At 49.7% G+C, this 18,671-nt stretch overlaps 1 pseudogene; it reads left to right on the top strand.

The window, feature by feature from the left end:
- The first annotated feature begins 1,124 nt into the window (after nt 1-1,124).
- On the top strand, nt 1,125-2,345 carry LOC147986048 (uncharacterized; annotated as a pseudogene).
- The last annotated feature ends 16,326 nt before the right edge of the window (nt 2,346-18,671 follow it).

The raw sequence follows: 18,671 nt of genomic DNA, 5'->3' as shown, positions 1-18,671 counted from the left end.
TGAATCAATGCCCCAATTTGAAGCAGATTTGGCAGCTCTGGAACGTGATCCCGGCAAGCGACTTCCCATATCTTCATACCATGCCAATGACCAAGATAGAGTTAGAAGGAGATACATTGACTTGGGTGCTTGTCAACCAAAGGATCATAAGTTTGAGATCAGAGATTTTAGTGGACATCCCCGTCGCTTTTGCCCTACTTGGTTTAAGGATTATAAGTGGCTTGAGTATAGTGTCCAAGAAGAGGCTGCTTTCTGCTTTGTTTGCTACTTGTTCAAGGATAAAACAAAAAGTCCCGGAGGAGATGCATTCGTGAACGGTGGGTTTAATAATTGGAACTTGAAAGCTAGATTGAAGAGGCATATTGGTGCTGTTAGTAGTGCTCACGCTGAAGCTCAAGAAAAGTATGATATGTTCACTACACCTACAACATCAATTAGGGAGTCCATTGCTTCAAACACCACACAGTACAAGGTTCTATATAACCTCCGTGTGACATGGACACTCAAGTGTTTAAGATTCCTATTGCACTAAGGTTTGGCATTTAGAGGACATGATGAAAGTGATGACTCAATAAATAAAGGAAATTTCCTTGAGCTTTTAAATTGGCTAGCAGGAAACTTTGAAGAGGTTGATAGGGTGGTTCTAAAGAATGCTCCACAAAATTGTAAGATGACTTGCCATAATATACAACAAGAGTTGATCAAATGTTGTGCCCAGCTGACTACTAAACTAGTCATTGAAGATCTTGATGGTGGACATTTTGCAGTACTTGCAGATGAGTCTAGTGATATGTACCAGAATGAACAACTAGCTGTTTGCTTGCGTTATGTGGACAGTTGTGAGATTTCTTGGTCTTGCCCATGTTGAAGACACTTCCTCTTTAACACTTGAAGCTGCAATTGAGGACATGCTTATGGCATACAATTTGAGCTTTGCAATGGTCCGTGGGCAAGGATATGATGGGGCTAGTAATATGAAAGGTAATGCTAATGGCATGAAGAAACTAATTATGGATGAGTCTCCTTATGCCTATTATGTCCATTGCTTTGCCCATCAACTACAATTAACTCTTGTTGCTGTTGCAAAGGAGAGTGGTGATTGCAATTGGTTCTTTCAACAGCTGGCATGTTTGCTAAATGTTCTAGGCTATTCTTGTAAAAAGATGAGAATGCTTCGAATAGCTCAAGCTGAGGAACTTATTGCTGCATTAGAGTTGGAAGAAGTAGAAACCGGGACGGGTTTGAATCAAGAAATGGGTATTGGAAGGCCATGTGATACTCGTTGGGGCTCTCACTACAAGACTGTCAACCATGTTATCTCTATGTATCCGGCAATAAGGCGTGTTCTCATAAGGATTGCAAAAGAGTATAATGGCACAGAGGCAGTAGCAGCAATGACTATGTTGACATCATTTCGAACATTTGAATTTGTTTTCATGGCACACTTGATGCAAGAAATATTTGAATATACCGATGACTTGAGTAGAGCTTTGCAAAAAAAAGATCAAGATATTGTTAATGCTATGGAGATTGTTGATCTCACAAAGCTGCACTTGCAATGCTTGCGAGAAGATGAAGGGTGGAATGATTTTCTTGAGAATGTCACTTCTTTTTGTGTAAAGCACAAGATCAAAGTTGTTGACATGGAGGCTCCTTACTATCCTGCTGGGAGACCAAGAAGAGGGTTCTTCAATGGCGCAAAGAATTACCAACGTTTCAAGGTTGAAATGTTTGTGGGTGTCATTGATAGGCAACTTCAAGAGCTGAATGCAAGATTTGATGAGGTAAACACTGAACTACTTACTTGCATGGCAGCATTCAGTCCACGTGATTCATTTGCTGCTTATGATAAAGAGAAGTTGGTTAGGCTTGCTAGAAAGTTTTATGCTAAGGATTTCACAAATGATGAATTGTCAAGACTTCCGTGGCAATTAAGCATGTTCATTTCTCATGTGCGTAAGGATAAAGGTTTAGCAAGTTGAAGAGTCTATGTGAGCTTTCAGTTTTGATGGTTGAGACAAGAAAGAATGAACAATATTATATTGTTTACAAGCTTCTTAAGTTGGTTCTCATTCTTCCGGTAGCCACTGCTAGCGTTGAGAGGGTATTTTCCTCGATGAAATACGTGAAGAATTCACTAAGAAACAAAATGGATGATGAATATTTGAACAATTGCTTGGTTACATTCGTTGAGAGAGAATTCTTCGGGCAAGTGAAAGATGAGGATGTCATCAATCTCTTCCAGAAAGGGGATCGTAAAGTTATATTGTAATTTCCTTTGCTATTTGTAATTTTTCTTAATTGTTAGAGATATTGCCACAATGATATTTTGCTACTATTATCGATGTATGGTCATTGAGTCATTAATATTATCATCTTGTTGTACATTTATTGTTCTATTGTGTTGCTTTGGCATAAAAAAAATTAAAAAAATACCCAGCAGCAAATTCCTGACTCCGCCATTGTGTCTAGCCCGGATTTGGTGTACAGCGGTGTGTGCATTTTAGTGTAGGCTGTTTTTAGGGAGTCTTTATGTCTTGACCGGGGCGGCGAGACGTCTCCTTAGCTCAACCAAATGAACTAAAATTTTAGAATTCACATTACCTTTGAAATTTCAGTCCATTTGATTGAACCAAAGCAGGGTCGAAGGATACCCTAGAGGTTCTAAATTTGCATGCCCAGTGTTCTTCCGTGGGATGGTGATTTGTTACATTAATTGCGGTTGTCGATGTCTTTCGATACACATCGATGACTTTCCGGACACTGCTTGTATAAACACCCAGGCGGAGACTTAGAGGCGGTATTGAGCTTTGCTCGAGGCACGCCATTTATGGATGCGGGAGGAAGAAGATTCCGACACGCCTAAGAATTTTAACATAATTTCCAAGGACATTGACAATTAATATACTACAAGTTGAGCTCTTTTTTTTCTTCAGAAAATGTAATAAAAAAAGAAACAGCGCGGTGGTTTTCACCCGCCGAGAGGTACGTACCGACACGTACTGGCTGGGAAGAAGAAATGTCGTCACACGCAGCATCACGGTCGGGGAGATCGACGGGGATGCGCGGGCACAGGGAGGAGATCCGTCCGGGTACGCGCGAACAGTGGCACGCGCACGTCCACCAGCGGCACGCATCACGGCGGATTCCGCAGCGCCAGCATCACGTCTTTTCGCATTGAATTATCATGTGATCTCCCCGCCCCACCCTGCGACCTGCCTGTACCTTACCTACAAGCACTAGTCTGTCCCGTCCAGTACGCTCGCTCGACGACGCCGCGAACCGGCTGGCTGCCTCCTGCCTGCCCGCGCCGAACGTCACTGTGCCCTCGCTCAGCTCGCACAGCGGCTGCCACTGCATGCATGCGCATGCGCCCATGGCTACGCGCGCGCGCGGCCGTAGGCACGCTGTTGGCCGGCCGGCCGGCTACTAGACGTAGGATTTGTGGGACCTGGCTCAACCCTTTAGGAGTGGCCTATCACATATATTTATAATGATACATGATACATATTACACAGTTGGGCTACGTTACAAAGTCTAACACCCTCCCCCAATCTCAACTCACTCCTGATGCATCTAGGAGGTTGAGATTGCGCTTACAGACCTCAAATATGGGAGAAGGTAAAGGCTTGGTGAAGATGTCGGCAAGTTGATCCTTTGAGGAGATAAACTTGATCTGTAGTAGCTTCTGTGCAACACGTTCCCTCACAAAATGATAGTCAATCTCAATGTGCTTGGTTCGTGCATGGAACACCGGGTTTGTCGAAAGAAACGTAGCACCGATGTTGTCACACCAAAGAACTGAAGGATGTGACTGGGAGATTCCCAGCTCTCGAAGCAAAGACTCAATCCAGATAAGCTCAGCAGTCGCATTGGCAACTGCTTTGTACTCAGGCTCTGTGCTGCTGCGAGAAACAGTGGCTTGCTTGCGCGCACTCCAGGCGATCAAATTAGGACCCAGAAATACAGCATGTCCTCCCGTGGATCGCCTGTCATCTGGACACCTAGCCCAATCAGCATCTGAGAATGCAGAGAGAACAGTACAGGAACTAGGTCGCAGATGAAGACCATAGGAAACAGTGAGACGCACATAACAAAGAATGCGCTTCACAGCAGACCAGTGCACATCTGTAGGAGTATGAAGATACTGACATACCCTGTTAACCGCAAATGAAAGATCAGGACGGGTGATAGTCAGATACTGCAAGCCACCAACAATACTCCGATACTCCGTAGTATCCGTAGAAGAAAGAGGAGAACCAGCAGTGGCCGAGAGCTTATCCGTAGAGGACATGGGCGTGGGTGACGGCTTACACTTGAGCATACCAGCACGGCGCAAGAGATCAAGGGAGTACTTCTTCTGGGTGAGAGCCAAGCTACCACGAGACGGATGTGCAACCTCAATGCCTAGAAAGAAGTGTAGCTGTCCCAAGTCTTTAACCGCAAAATCTCTGCCAAGAGCAGTCACAAGAGCATCAGCAACCGTGACAGAAGAACTGACCAGAATAATATCATCCACGTACACAAGCAAATACACAGTCAGACTGGGACGCTGAAATAAGAACAGCAAACTGTCAGCTGTCGACGGAACGAATCCATGAGTACGAAGAGCCGAAGCAAGACGAGCATGCCAGGCACGAGGTGCCTGTTTCAGTCCGTAGAGCGCCTTCGTCAGATGACAGAGATGATGAGGCTGATCTGGATCAACAAACCCTGGTGGCTGCCACATGTAAACCTCCTCTTCAAGCAACCCATGGAGAAAATCATTCTGCACATCAAGCTGTCGAAGAGACCAACCATGAGAGACTGCAAGAGACAAAAGAAGCCGAATGGTAGTAGGTTTAACAACCGGGTTGAATGTGTCCTCGTAGTCCAGACCCTGTCGCTGCTTAAACCCTCTAGCCACGAGACGCGCCTTGTAGCGCTCAATAGACCCGTCCGCATGTCTCTTGACTTTGAAAACCCACTTCGAATCAATAACATTGACACGAGGCAGAGGAGGAACCAATGTCCATGTCTTATTATGAAGAAGAGCGTTTTACTCTTGCTCCATAGCTGCCCGCCAGTGAGGAATACTCATAGCAACCTCATAGTGGCGTGGTTCATCAGTGGGATCTGCAATAGTATGAGCAAGACAGGCAGCCAAATATGTGACAGTACCATCATGACGCTGCTTGGGCTTGACAATACCGTTGCGGCTTCGAGTATGCGGGCGTTGCAGTGCAACGGGAACGGGATCTGGCGGCGCCAACATGGGAGAGGATGACGGCAGAGCGGGAGACGGGAGCCCAGTGTAACACCCTGGATGTAACTTTCTCTATTTGTACTCCAACTCTTGCCGTTTCCGGCGTTAAGTTAATTTATTTCCTCGGGTTCGGGTCTTGTCTCCGTGTGTTGTTATCGTTGTCATGCATCTCTTATCATGTCATCATGTGCATTGCATTTGCATACGTATTCGTCTCATGCATTCGAGCATTTTCCCCGTTGTCCGTTTTGCGTTCCGGCGCTTCGTTCTCCTCCAGTGGTCATTTCTAGCTTTCTTTCGTGTGTGGGGATTAAACGTTTCCGGATTGGACCAAGACTTGCCAAGCGTCCTTGGTTTACTACCGGTAGACCGTCTGTCAAGTTTCGTATCATTTGGACTTCGTTTGATACTCCAACGGTTAACCGAGGGACCGAAAAGGCATCGTGTGTGTTGCAGCCCAACACCCCTCCAATTTGGCCCAAAACCCACCTAACTCTGCTCCATGTCCTAGAGCGTTCGATCACGATCGCGTGGCCGAAAACCGCACCTCATTTGGACTCTCCTAGCTCCATCTATGCCTATTTAAACACCCCCCGAAATCAGGATCTTCCTCTCCCCCGAGAACCCTAATTTCGCCTCCGCGCCGGCCGGACACGTCCGTCCGGACCGGACGAAATCGTCGCCGCCCGCCCGCACCAGTGGCAAGCTGCCACGTGGCGCGCCGCCGCCGCCGCCGAGGCCCGTGAGGCCCATCCGGGGCCCCCGCGGCCCAGATCTGGCGCCGCCACCGCCGCCTCCTCCTCCCCGCGGCCGGGCCCGCTCGCCGTCCGGCGCCGCCGTGGCGCCATAGCCGCCATTGCCGCCTCGTCTCCCGGGCCGCCACGCGCGCCGCTCCTGCTGTCAGCCGCCGCCTCCGCGCCGGCCTCGCCGCGCCCTTCGTCCGGCCATCGCCGGCCCCAGGCGACGCCGGCCGCCGCCTCCTCCCTCCTCTCGCCGGCCGCTGCTTTCTTCTTCCCCAACGAACAGCTACAGTGCCACCGCCGCCTCGTATTCCGTGCCAACCCTAGATCTGAGGAGGTTGTTTTTCTTCTAAGTCCTGAAATTCGCAGATTCAAGTGCTCATGTTTGCGGCCTCGTAACTTTGCATCCGTAGCTCCGATTCATGCATATAGCATATCAAAATGTTCACCTCAGAGAGTACATCATTTCATTCCATTGCATCATTTTCATTTGAGTTCATCTTGATGCCCGAAATGCTGTTAGAAGAGGGCTCAGGGCTTGTGTGATCTCCTTCGGCATGAAGTGGGAGGATTGTCTTCCTTATGCTGAATTCTCCTACAACAACAGTTTTCAAGCAAGTTCGGGCAAGGCTCCTTTTGAAATTCTGTATGGCAGGAAGTGTCGTACCCCTCTCAACTGGTCTGAAACCGGCGAACGTCAGCTTTTGGGTAATGACTTAATCACAGAAGCAGAAGAAATGTGCAAAGTCATTCGTGATAACCTCAAAGCGGCCCAATCCCGCCAGAAGAGCTACTATGATAGTAAGCACCGTGATTTGGCTTTCGAGATCGGAGATCATGTTTACCTCCGTGTCTCTCCTATGAAAGGTACTCATCGCTTCGGTATCAAAGGGAAGCTTGCCCCTAGATACGTGGGACCTTTCAAGATTGTCAGCAAGAGAGGCGACCTCGCCTATCAACTCGAGCTTCCTCCAAACTTTGCAAATGTTCATAACGTGTTCCATGTCTCTCAGCTTCGAAAGTGCTTCAAGACTCCTGACCGCATCGTCAACTTCGAGGACATTGAGCTCCAAGAAGATCTCTCTTATCGTGAGCACCCAGTTGCTATTCTTGAAGAGACGGAACGCAAGACTCGCAACAAGTCAATCAAATTTCTCAAAGTCAAGTGGTCACAAAATTCCGACCGTGAAGCTACCTGGGAACGCGAGGATCACCTCCGTTCTGAGTACCCGGCGTTCTTTCAGTCCTAGATCTCGGGACGAGATCCTTTCGTAGTGGTGGAGTGTTGTAACACCCTGGATGTAACTTTTCCTATTTGTACTTCAACTCTTGCCGTTTCCGGCGTTAAGTTAATTTATTTCCTCGAGTTCGGGTCTTGTCTCCGTGTGTTGTTATCGTTGTCATGCATCTCTTATCATGTCATCATGTGCATTGCATTTGCATACGTGTTCGTCTCATGCATTCGAGCATTTTTCCCGTTGTCCGTTTTGCGTTCCGGCGCTTCGTTCTCCTCCGGTGGTCATTTCTAGCTTTCTTTCGTGTGTGGGGATTAAACGTTTCCGGATTGGACCGAGACTTGCCAAGCGGCCTTGGTTTACTACCAGTAGACCGTCTGTCAAGTTTCGTATCATTTGGACTTCGTTTGATACTCCAACGGTTAATCGAGGGGGACCGAAAAGGCCTCGTGTGTGTTGCAGCCCAACACCCTTCCAATTTGGCCCAAAACCCACCTAACTCTGCTCCATGTCCTAGAGAGTTCGATCACGATCGCGTGGCCGAAAACCGCACCTCATTTGGACCCTCCTAGCTCCCTCTATGCCTATTTAAACACCCCCCGAAATCCAGATCTTCCTCTCCCCCGAAAACCCTAATTTCGCCTCCGCGCCGGCCGGACACGTCCGTCCGAACCGGACGAAATCGCCGCGGCCCGCCCGCACCAGTGGCAAGCTGCCACGTGGCGCGCCGTCGCCGCCGCCGAGGCCCGCGAGGCCCATCCGGGGCCCCCGCGGCCTAGATCTGGCGCCGCCACCGCCGCCTCCTCTTCCCCGCGGCCGGGCCCGCTCGCCGTCCGGCGCCGCCGTGGCGCCATAGCAGCCGTTGCCGCCTCGTCTCCCGGGCCGCCACGCGCACCGCTCCCGCCGTCAGCCGCAACCGCCAACGGCCGCCGCCTTCGCGCCGGCCTCTCCGCGCCCTTCGTCCGGCCATCGCCGGCCCCAGGCGACGCCGGCCGCCGCCTCCTCCCTCCTCTCGCCGGCCGCTGCTTTCTTCTTCCCCGACGAACAGCTACAGTGCCGCCGCCGCCTCGGATTCCGCGCCAACCCTAGATCTGAGGAGGTTGTTTTTCTTCTAAGTCCTGAAATTCGCAGATTCAAGTGCTCATGTTTGCGGCCCCGTAACTTTGCATCCGTAGCTCCGATTCATGCATATAGCATATCAAAATGTTCACCTTAAAGAGTACATCATTTCATTCCATTGCATCATTTTCATTTGAGTTCATCTTGATACCCGAAATGCTGTTAGAAGAGGGCTACTTGAGTTAATTGTCAGATCTGCTACTTCATCTTAGACTTTTGTCATTTTTGCCATGATTATTGTGTGCATGCTATGCCCGTGAGTTCTACATGTGTTTTGTTAAGGGTTTTGCCATATCTCCAGAGGTGCAACCCATGTATTTTTAGGATGTGTGTGGTGACTTGTGCAAGCTTGCAAAGTGGTGCACTTGCTAATTCTGTTTTCAGGGACAGTGATTTCACTAAGTCCTGGGATTGTTTAGTTCATGATGCCATATGTTCTTGTTGTTTCCTAGTGATCCGTACCTCTTTTGAGGATGATCAGTAAGGGAGTTTTGTTAATATTGTAGTGCTATTTCCATCCTTGTCTTTGTTTGCAATTATGGAGCATCCTAGCTTGAGTCAATCGAGCTCTACTTTTGCTTCGTTGCGAATCTGGGCAGATCGTCAACTTGTTTGTAATTTTGCCGATGTTATTGTAGTTGATCCGTGCATGCTATGCCACTGTTCTTGCCATGTCTAGCTTGCATTTTGTTCCTTCTTAAGGTATGTATGCTTGTCTTTCCATGAATTGCACCATGGTGAGTGCATCGAGCTCGTAAACATGCCTTCGTGAGTTATGTTTCAACATGTCCCAGTTTTCACAAAGTCTGAAAACTGATTATGTTTTTGCTATGTTCGTGTGCTTGTTAGTATATTTTGTGATCCCTTTTGACTCAAGGTCACTAAGGGACTTTTGTTAAGCTTGTTGAGTAGCTCCATGCCGTGTCTTTCTTTATCATTTTCAGGTTCTGTAGCATGTTGTTTTATTGCTCCGAAGAGGGCTATATGATCTGAAATTCCAGACAAGTGTTAATTTCACTAAGTCTGAGATCTGTTTGTCATTTGCATTTTTGTCATGCTTGTTTGAACTTGTTAATGGATGATTTGGCCATAGCTCAGTGCTAGACTTTTGTTAAGTATCTTGAATGCTTCCCTGCCATGTATTTTGTTGCCATGTTTGGATGCTGTAGCATGTTCATTTCGTTGCATTTAGATGCCTACTTGCTGTAAATCGCAGACCAGTCTCATTTTTGAATCGCTTGCCATTTCCAAACCGTAACTCCGATTCCGGCGTTCTTTATATCGTTTTCAAGAGATTTCATCTCATCTTTCCAGTGGCACCCTTGGAATTCCAAGTTGAGGCCAGTTTCATGCATTTCCTTTCATATCTTGCATTTTGCATCCTGCATCGCATCCCGCATAGCATATCATCTTTGCATCGTGTTGTTTGAGTTTGCACGTGGTTGATTGTATCCTTTTTGCTTGTTTGTCTTGTTTGGGTAGAGCCGGGAGACGAGTTCGCTAACGAGGAGCCCGTTGAGTTTGCTTTTGAGGATCCAGTCAACTCTGACAACTGTGCAGGCAAGATGATCATACCCTCGAAATCACTACTATCTTTGCTATGCTAGTTTGCTCGCTCTTTTGCTTTGCCAATGCTACGATGCCTACCACTTGCTTGCAAGCCTCCCAAATTGCCATGTCAAACCTCTAACCCACCATGTTCTTGCAAACCGTTGATTGGCTATGTTACCGCTTTGCTCAGCCCCTCTTATAGCGTTGCTAGTTGCAGGTGAAGATTGGAGGCCGTTCCTTGTTGGACATTTATTTACTTGTTGGGATATCATTATATTGCTAAGTTATCTTAATGCATCTATATACTTGGTAAAGGGTGGAAGGCTCGGCCTCTCGCCTAGTGTTTTGTTCCACTCTTGCCGCCCTAGTTTCCGTCATATCGGTGTTATGTTTCCGGATTTTGCGTTCTTTACGCGGTTGGGTTATAATGGGAACCCCTTGACAGTCCGCCTTGAATAAAACTCCTCCAGCAATTCCCAACCTTGGTTTTATCATTTGCCACCTAGCCTTTTCCCTTGGGTTTCGCGGACTCAAGGGTCATCTTATTTTAACCCCCCCGGGCCAGTGCTCCTCTGATTGTTGGTCCAACCTAGAGCACCGTGCGGGGCCGTCCCTTGGCAACTTGGGTTATGTTGGCTCCCGTACACTTAGCTTATCCGGTGTGCCCTAAGAACGAGATATGTGCAGCTCCTATCGGGATTTGTCGGCACAGCGGGCGGTGTTGCTGGACTTGTTTTACCATTGTCGGAGTTGTCTTGAATTACCGAGACACCGAGTCTGATCGGAACGTCTTGGGAGGAGGTCTATTCCTTCGTTGACCGTGAGAGCTTGTCATGGGCTAAGTTGGGACTCCCCTGCAGGGATTGAACTTTCGAAAGCCGTGCCCGCGGTTATGGGCAGATGGGAATTTGTTAATGTCCGGTTGTAGATAACTTGAACCTTAACTTAATTAAAATGAATCAACTGAGTGTGTTACCGTGATGGCCTCTTCTCGGCGGAGTCCGGGAAGTGGACACGGTGTTGGAGTAATGTTTGCGCAGGTTGCTCTCTAGTTTCTCGCTCGCGCTTTGCCTCCTCTTCTCGCTCTCCTTTGCGAATAAGTAAGCCACCATATTTGCTAGTCGCTTGCTGCAGCTCCACTCATATTTTACCTTGCCATTCCTATAAGCTTAAATAGTCTTGATCGCGAGGGTGCGAGATTGCTGAGTCCCTGTGGCTCACAGATTACTATTACACCAGATGCAGGGCCTGATGATTCCGCTCCAGGAGACGCGTACGAGCTCAAGTGGGAGTTCGACGAAGACTCTCAACGATACTATATTTCCTTTCCCGATGATTAGTAGTGGTGCCCAGTTGAGGGTGATTGAGACCGTGTCGCATGCTGGGTTCTCTTTTATTTTGGCGCTGTTGTCGGGCCATGAGTGTTTGGATGATGTAATGTTATTAATGTACTTGATTGACGTGGCGAGTGTAAGCCAACTATGTTATCTCCCCTTTCATTATTATATTACATGGGATGTTGTGAAGATTGCCTAACTTGCGACATATGCCTTCAATGCGATTATGTCTCTAAGTCGTGCCTCGACACGTGGGAGCTATAGTCGCATCGAGGGTGTTACACCCAGGCGAGGGCTCAGGCAAGTCCTCGGTAGGCCCAGCTGACCCAGGCGAAAGGGGCGGCAGGGACATACGAGCGGTCGGAGAAGGCGACGACGGAGGCGAGTCCAGGCGTGGAGGCGGGGACGGAGGCCGCTCGAGCCGCCCAGGGGAGAGCAGCGGGGTCATGGGCCGCGCCTCAACTGTCGTGGACCGTGCCTCGGATGACACCGGCCCAGTGTCGGAGACCAGCGCCGGTCCAGTTGCATGGACGGGCACGGCGCCAGAGGCGGGGTCGACGACGGGTGCATGCACGTGCACTGACCGGTCAACATGCGCGACGGGAGTTGTATCCGGAAGAAGTTCCAGGCGAGCACCACGTCCAACACCTGCACCATGGTTAGGTAACAACACAGGCGAATATGCAACATCTTCAAATTGGCCAAGCATAAGAGGAGATGAATGCATAGATGGTGGTGTGGAAGGTTGCTGCGGCATGGAGGAAAAGGGGAAGACGTTCTCATCAAAGACAACATCACGAGATATATAGACACGATTTGTTGGCACATGAAGGCACTTGTAGCCTTTATGAAGAGAGCTATAACCTAGAAACACACATTTCTTAGATTGAAATTCAAGCTTTCTAGAATTATAGGGACGAAGATGAGACCAACACGCACACCCGAACACCTTAAAGAAGGTATAATCAGGAATTTCATGTAGAAGGAGCTCAATAGGAGTTTTCATATTAATGGTACGCGTAGGTAGACGGTTAATAAGAAAACATGTTGTAGCAAAGGCATCACTCCAAAAACGAAAAGGTACAGACGCATGAGACAGGAGGGTGAGTCCGGTCTCAACTATATCTCGATGCTTGCGCTCAACAGCGCCGTTTTGCTGATGTGTATGAGGACATGATAAACGATGAGAGATCCCAAGCTTATTAAAGAAAGCATTGAGGTTGCGATATTCGCCCCCCCCCCAGTCAGACTGGACATGAATAATCTTATGCTTGAGAAGACGTTCTACATGCACTTGAAACTGAATGAATATATCAAACACATCAGATTTGCGCTTAAGAAGATAAAGCCAGGTAAACCGACTATAGGCATCAATAAAGCTAACATAATAGTTGTGACCACTCACAGAAGTTTGAGCGGGACCCCACACATCAGAGAACACAAGTTCAAGAGGACTCGTTACTTGACGAGTAGAAGAAACAAATGGTAACTGATGACTTTTGCCTTGTTGACAGGCATCACACACGGACATCTCCTTATTACTAGACTCAATAGGCAGCTCATGACAGTGAAGTATATGACGAACTATGGGAGTGGCAGGGTGACCAAGGCGAGAGTGCCACTGGGACGGCGACACACGAACACCACTGAAGACGCGCGGGGCGGATGAATCCTCCAAGCGGTATAAGCCATGGCTGAGACGACCACTAAGCAGAATTTTCCGGGTGGCTCGATCCTTAACAAAAAGATCAAACGGGTGAAATTCACATAGGACATTGTTATCACGAGTGAGTTTGGGAACAGATAACAAATTAAGAGTCACCGAGGGGACCCGTAAAATATTACGAAGATGAAGCTGCCTAGATGGATGACTAGTTAAGAGAGATGCTTGACCAACGTGAGAGATGGGCATACCTACACCGTTGGCGGTGTGAACCTTGTCGGGACCGTAATATGGCTGATGGGTGGACAGCTTGGTGAGCTCGTTCGTCATATGATCCGTGGCGCCAGTGTCCATATACCATGCAGGATCAATTGGATATGACGATGTATAGCCGGGGTCGACGCGTGTATCCTTGCTCTTGGCAGCAACATGAGCAGCAGGAGGGCCAGAGTCCGCCATGGCAAACTGTCGCTCATTACCTTTTCCATCGTTGCCAATACCCAGGAAGCTCCTCTGAAACCTCTTGTGGCACCTGGAGGCGACATGCCTCTCACGCCCGCAAAGCTGACAGCGTACAGGGCCTCCGCCCGAGGATGGCGCTGGCAGGTTGGTGACGCGGGCAGGCGACGAAGACGCAGTGGAGCGCTAGCCACGCGAGGCCCAGAAGGCCGCGGGCTGGTCGGCGATGGAGTTGGTGGAGCGGCGAGCTTCGATGCATTGCTCGGTGAAGAGCAGCCGGGAGAAGAGCTCGTGCGGCGAAAGTGGCGGCTTGGCGTTGTGGACGGCTTCGGCAAGGTTGTCGTAGTCAGCATCAAGGCCCTTAATCACATAGCTGGCGAACTCCTCATCACTCAATGGTCGACCGATCGAGGTCAATGTATCCGCCAGGACCTTGAGTTTGTTGAAGTATGTTGTGGCCGAGGAGTCCAGTTTTTTGACATCATCAAGCTTGCTGCGAAGAGCCATCACGTGAGCAGCGGAGGTCTGGGCAAACGCATGTTCCAGAGTCGTCCACGCATCCAAGGAGGAGGCAGCAAAGAGACAAAGGCCAGCGACCCCGTCTCCAAGGGAACCCTGGATGGCGGAGAGGATCGCTTGGTCCTGTTGCACCCACAGACGGTGCGCCGGGTTGATGGCCGGGCCGTGGACGGTGTGAAGGACCTGCGGCGGACACGGCAGAGAGCCGTCGACATAGCCAAGGAGGGAGCGGCTGCGGAGCGGCGGTAGAACCTTGGCGCGCCAAAACATGTAGTTGTCCGGCGTGAGACGAGTCGTGATGAGGTTGTCGAAGTGGAACGGCCCGGAGTTCAGGGCAGCGTCGGTGGCAGCTACCGCGGAGACCGCTGGGGCTGGGGGTGTCACACCCGCACGCTGATCGTCAGAGCCCCCCGAGGCCGCCGGCATGATGGCGAGTGTCGGGGACGAGCCAGCGGTAGCCGCCGGTGGCGCGAACATCGCGGCGGGGGAGGCCGCCACGGTCGACGGTGCAGGAGACGGCGGGATCGGGGCGGAAAACAACGAACCCACCGCCGCGGTGCCGAAGAAGTGCGGCGTCGGTGAGGCACCAGTGCGGGCAAGAAGATTCAGCAGGGCGGCCAGCGAGGCGGGTATGGTCCCGGAGCTGGCAGAGTTGGAGGCGGAAGCAGTCATTGCAGCGGCGACGGCAGCAGCCCTAGGGTTTGGGGCGCGGCGGCGGCGGCGGCTGAGACGGAGGTGGAGTAGGTCCTAGGTTTAGGCTGATACCATATTAAACGTAGGATTTATGAGAACTGTCTCAACCCTCTAAGGGTGGTCTATTACATATATTTATAATGATACATGATACATATTACACAGTTAGAGTTACAAAGTCTAACACCGGCGAGGCAGGCTGATGGTGCACCGTCTAGAGGGGATTTTGGTGTCAGCGAGGCAGGCAGAGCGTATCCATCGGCGGCAGACGGCTATGAGTGAGATCCCGGGTATCGCGGCGGGCCCACCGTTGGCGCTCCCCGCCGCGTCCTTGGACTTGGAGCGCAGCGCACAGATTTCACCGCTCTGCCCTCCTCTTCGTTTTCCGGCGATCACTTCCATTCTCGGGTCGAAAGTGATGGGAACCAAAATGCCAAGAATCCGGTACTGCTACTACTAATCGGCCCGGGGCAAACGAATTGGACCCCAATAGCCAGCAACATTCGCTGTGTGGCATGGCAATTACGAATGTTTTTTATTGGACATTCTTCGAGAGCACGTGACAGTTTTTAAAAAAACAAATGGCAGGTCTGCAAACAAATAATTTTGTTGCATTAATTACCATGTTTCCTTTCCTCACAAAAAAAAGAATTACCATGTTCGCTTGACAAAATTGCCATGCTCCCAACACATAAATTGCCGTGGAACACGTTTGTTTTGCCATGACGAATGTTTGCTAAGACCAACTCCATCGCACGACTCCAAACGGATGTCCGGTGGCCATGCGTCCAGCATGCGGCCGCATTTTTTGGACCCATCCTGTCCGTCACGGCAAAAAATGCTCATATATGCATATCAAAACAAGTTTGCACGTTCAAATATTAATTGTCTGAAAATAAAAATAATTTTACAACCCAATCGAAATTGTCTCTAATAAAATAGTTTTACAACCAAATCAAAATTGTCTTGAATGAACATGATGAACCAATACATCTATTGGTTGCTAATGTGACTCTACACGTGCTCGACCAAGTCATTTTAAAGATCCTGTGTGCTAATCACGCAGTTCACGATAAAATTGGACAAACTGTTCAAACGTGACCGGTTCTTGGTGCAGGGGCTCAACATTTTCACCTTGATAATCAAATCCTTGGTCGAAGATCCTGTTATCACGCTCGTCCTCGACGATCATGTTGTGCATGATCACACAAGTAGTCATCACCTCCCAAAGCTTCCCTTCATCCCATGTTAGTGCAGGGTTTCGAACGATACCCTATCAGGATTGAAGCACACCAAAAACACGTTCCACATCCTTTCTAGCACTCTCTTGCATTTGGGCAAATCTCTTTCTCTTCTCATCTTGGGGGTTCGAGATTGTCTTCTCCAATCGACGGCCAAAACTACGGCGAAAACGCGGGCGTGGTGGCGGCCATGTTGAGACGTGGTTTGGTATGGACGGTTGAGGGGTGCGCAGTAAGGAGGTGGCCGGAGAATAGTGGCGACGCCGGCGGCGGGGTGGGGCGGGGACAGGGGGTGAAGGCGTTGAAAGCGAAGGGACTGCGAGTATCCCTGACAGGCGGGCCACGGAGGGACAAGGGTGTGCGTCGAGCCCGTTCGCGCGATGTCCGTTTCAACACAAACTCGACGCAAGTTTGGGCCGGGGATGGGTCGAAATCCGGACATTTGTCCGTTTAAAGTCGCGTGTTGGGCCGTGCTATTCGTCCGTTCTACCCAAACGGACGCACCTGGATAGGATAGAGCCGCGCGCTGGAGTTGGCCTAAATAGCATTATTCAAACGATTTATGGGAGAAATAAAATTAATTCCACTTGGAACTCAATGATGGGGACGTGTTTGCTTTTTATATTGATCGTCAAAACAGTGGTAAAATCGGCACTGATAATTCAGAGGGAGGGCCAAAACGAACGAACCATGCGCTTACTTCGTTAGAAAGGAAGGGTTAATATCGCTAAAAGCGAAAAAAAAAGCAAAATACCAAGAGAGAGATCTCCGATTCGCAGAGCAAAAGAGAGACGGACAGCACAAGATCACAGGATCGGATTACACTACGTACACTCGTGCAGCTAGCTGTCCCGACGTTGTTTTTCCATGTATGTACGGGTGCTACACTTCATCCTATAATGTAAAATATTTTTTTGACACTAATGTAGTGTCAGAAAACGTCTCAGGAATAGATCTGTCGCGCATGCACAACTGTCTTGTCTTGTGTGTGCACACGTTGCTTGGTTCCACCACACACATCTCTCTTTAAAATGCATACGGCTCTGATCAGTGTGGATTGATTCCACAGCCTCCACCGTAAATGTACACAGATTCAGATGATGTCATGTAGAGAAGGCGCTACAATTCTAACAAATGGGCTTGCGATAAGGAGAGCCACTTAAGTATACTAGCTAGCTAGAAGGTGAGTGTGACGGTGTGAGTATACAAACCAGAAAAAGAACTCAAGTGTGAGTGAGAGAGATTGCGGAGGAGGTTGCGCGAGTGCTCGGATGCCAAAGTTGCAATCCGCAGACATATCCGAGCGCACTGACGGCTGGCTGCTCCGTCGCCGTCGCTGGTCGTCAGTTGAGACCGACCTCGTGTCCATCTCTTCCAGACCGTGACACCACCGGACCGGTGCATGTACTCCGCCCTCCGTGTCTGCGTCACGGCGCATGGGAGGGAGGGAGGGAGGGAGGGAGACTCGGCAAGGCAGGCAGGCAAAACGCCTTCCGTCGACACGTCCGCACGGCCTCCCGCTCTCCATCTCCAGCCGCCAAATGGAGCGGAGGCCTGACGATAACGCCGCTGCTTACTGAAATACTCGTTTTTCCTTCTTTCGTTTAGGTCACGCTCCCAGATACTCTCTCCGGTCCTTTTTAGTTCGCATATAAGATTTGACTGAAGTCAAGCCTCATAAAATTTGATCAATTTTATAGAAAAAAATACCAACATTCACAATCTGAAATCAATATCAATAGATGTGTCATGACTTAAAATTTCATATTGTATAACTTTAACATGGCAGACGTTGATATTTTTTTTATATAAATACGGTCAAACTTTGTGAAGTTTGACTTCAGAGAATTCTAATATGTAAAGTAAAAAAAACCGGAGGGAGTACCTATAGTATATGTTTCTTGACAGGTGAAGGCTGAGCTCGCGTTGAACGCCCTTTGGGAGGGCGCCGCACCGTTGTGAGTGCTCTTTCAGGTTACTTTATAGGGGCCCAAGGAGAAATGCGGCGTCAGTCCTGGTTTCTTCGGTACAAGTCATGTCCAACTACTGAAGTGTTTCTCGTCAACAAAGTCACGCGTCTAACTAACTGCTTCTTTCTAGAAGAAGGATCTGGATTTTCAGCGACCGACGCACCATACGCGCGCTGCGTGCCTACCCACCACCAGGAGGAAGACCGGATCGGAGCGCACCATGGTTGGGTCCGGTCAAGCAGACGAACGATCAAGAAAGAAAGAAAGCGCACGCACCGTCCTATGCACGCACCGGTCCTACGTAGTACTCCTACCACGCTCCCATAGCGTTAGAATGGCCCAGCGCAGAGCCACGACCAGTAGCCTCAGCTAGCTCCGTCCTTTTCTCCGGCGATCCTACGTCCCGGTGAGATCTCACCTCCCATACAACGAAAGCGATCCCTATCACAGTAGCCTAGTACCAGTACGCGCGCCTCCCTGTCAAAAGCCACCATGATTCGCCTCACGAAAGCCCTCGGGTTCCAGCAGTATAAGTGACTGTCAGCATTGACTGATGACCCAGAGCAGTGCAGGAGGAGCTTAGCCACACACCTCGCCCGGCCACGCTTAGAGAGAGACAGAGAAAAATGAACCAATGCTCCAGAAAAGATGGAGCGGATGCCGTGCGGATATGGCCAATCGGTCGCCGGATCTGCTCCGCCGGGAGGATGTGGATAGATGCTGCCTGCACTGTACTGATCGGGCGGGCGGGCGGGCGAGAGATGGACGGCGATCTCGCGAAAGGGAGAGGCGGCAGGCACTGTGCCGGGAAACCGACGCCGGCCGTCGCGCACCGAGCCCTCCACTACCACTAGCCTGGCTAGCTTGTTATTCCTGGCATGCATGGCAACACACCAGAT

This window comes from Triticum urartu, chromosome 2A (assembly GCF_056163025.1).
Source record: "Triticum urartu cultivar PI428250 chromosome 2A, HENAU_Tu73, whole genome shotgun sequence".
Classification (NCBI taxonomy): Eukaryota; Viridiplantae; Streptophyta; class Magnoliopsida; order Poales; family Poaceae; genus Triticum; species Triticum urartu.
Note: the sequence above shows the minus strand (reverse complement) of the source record. Positions and strands in the feature narration are given on the sequence as shown.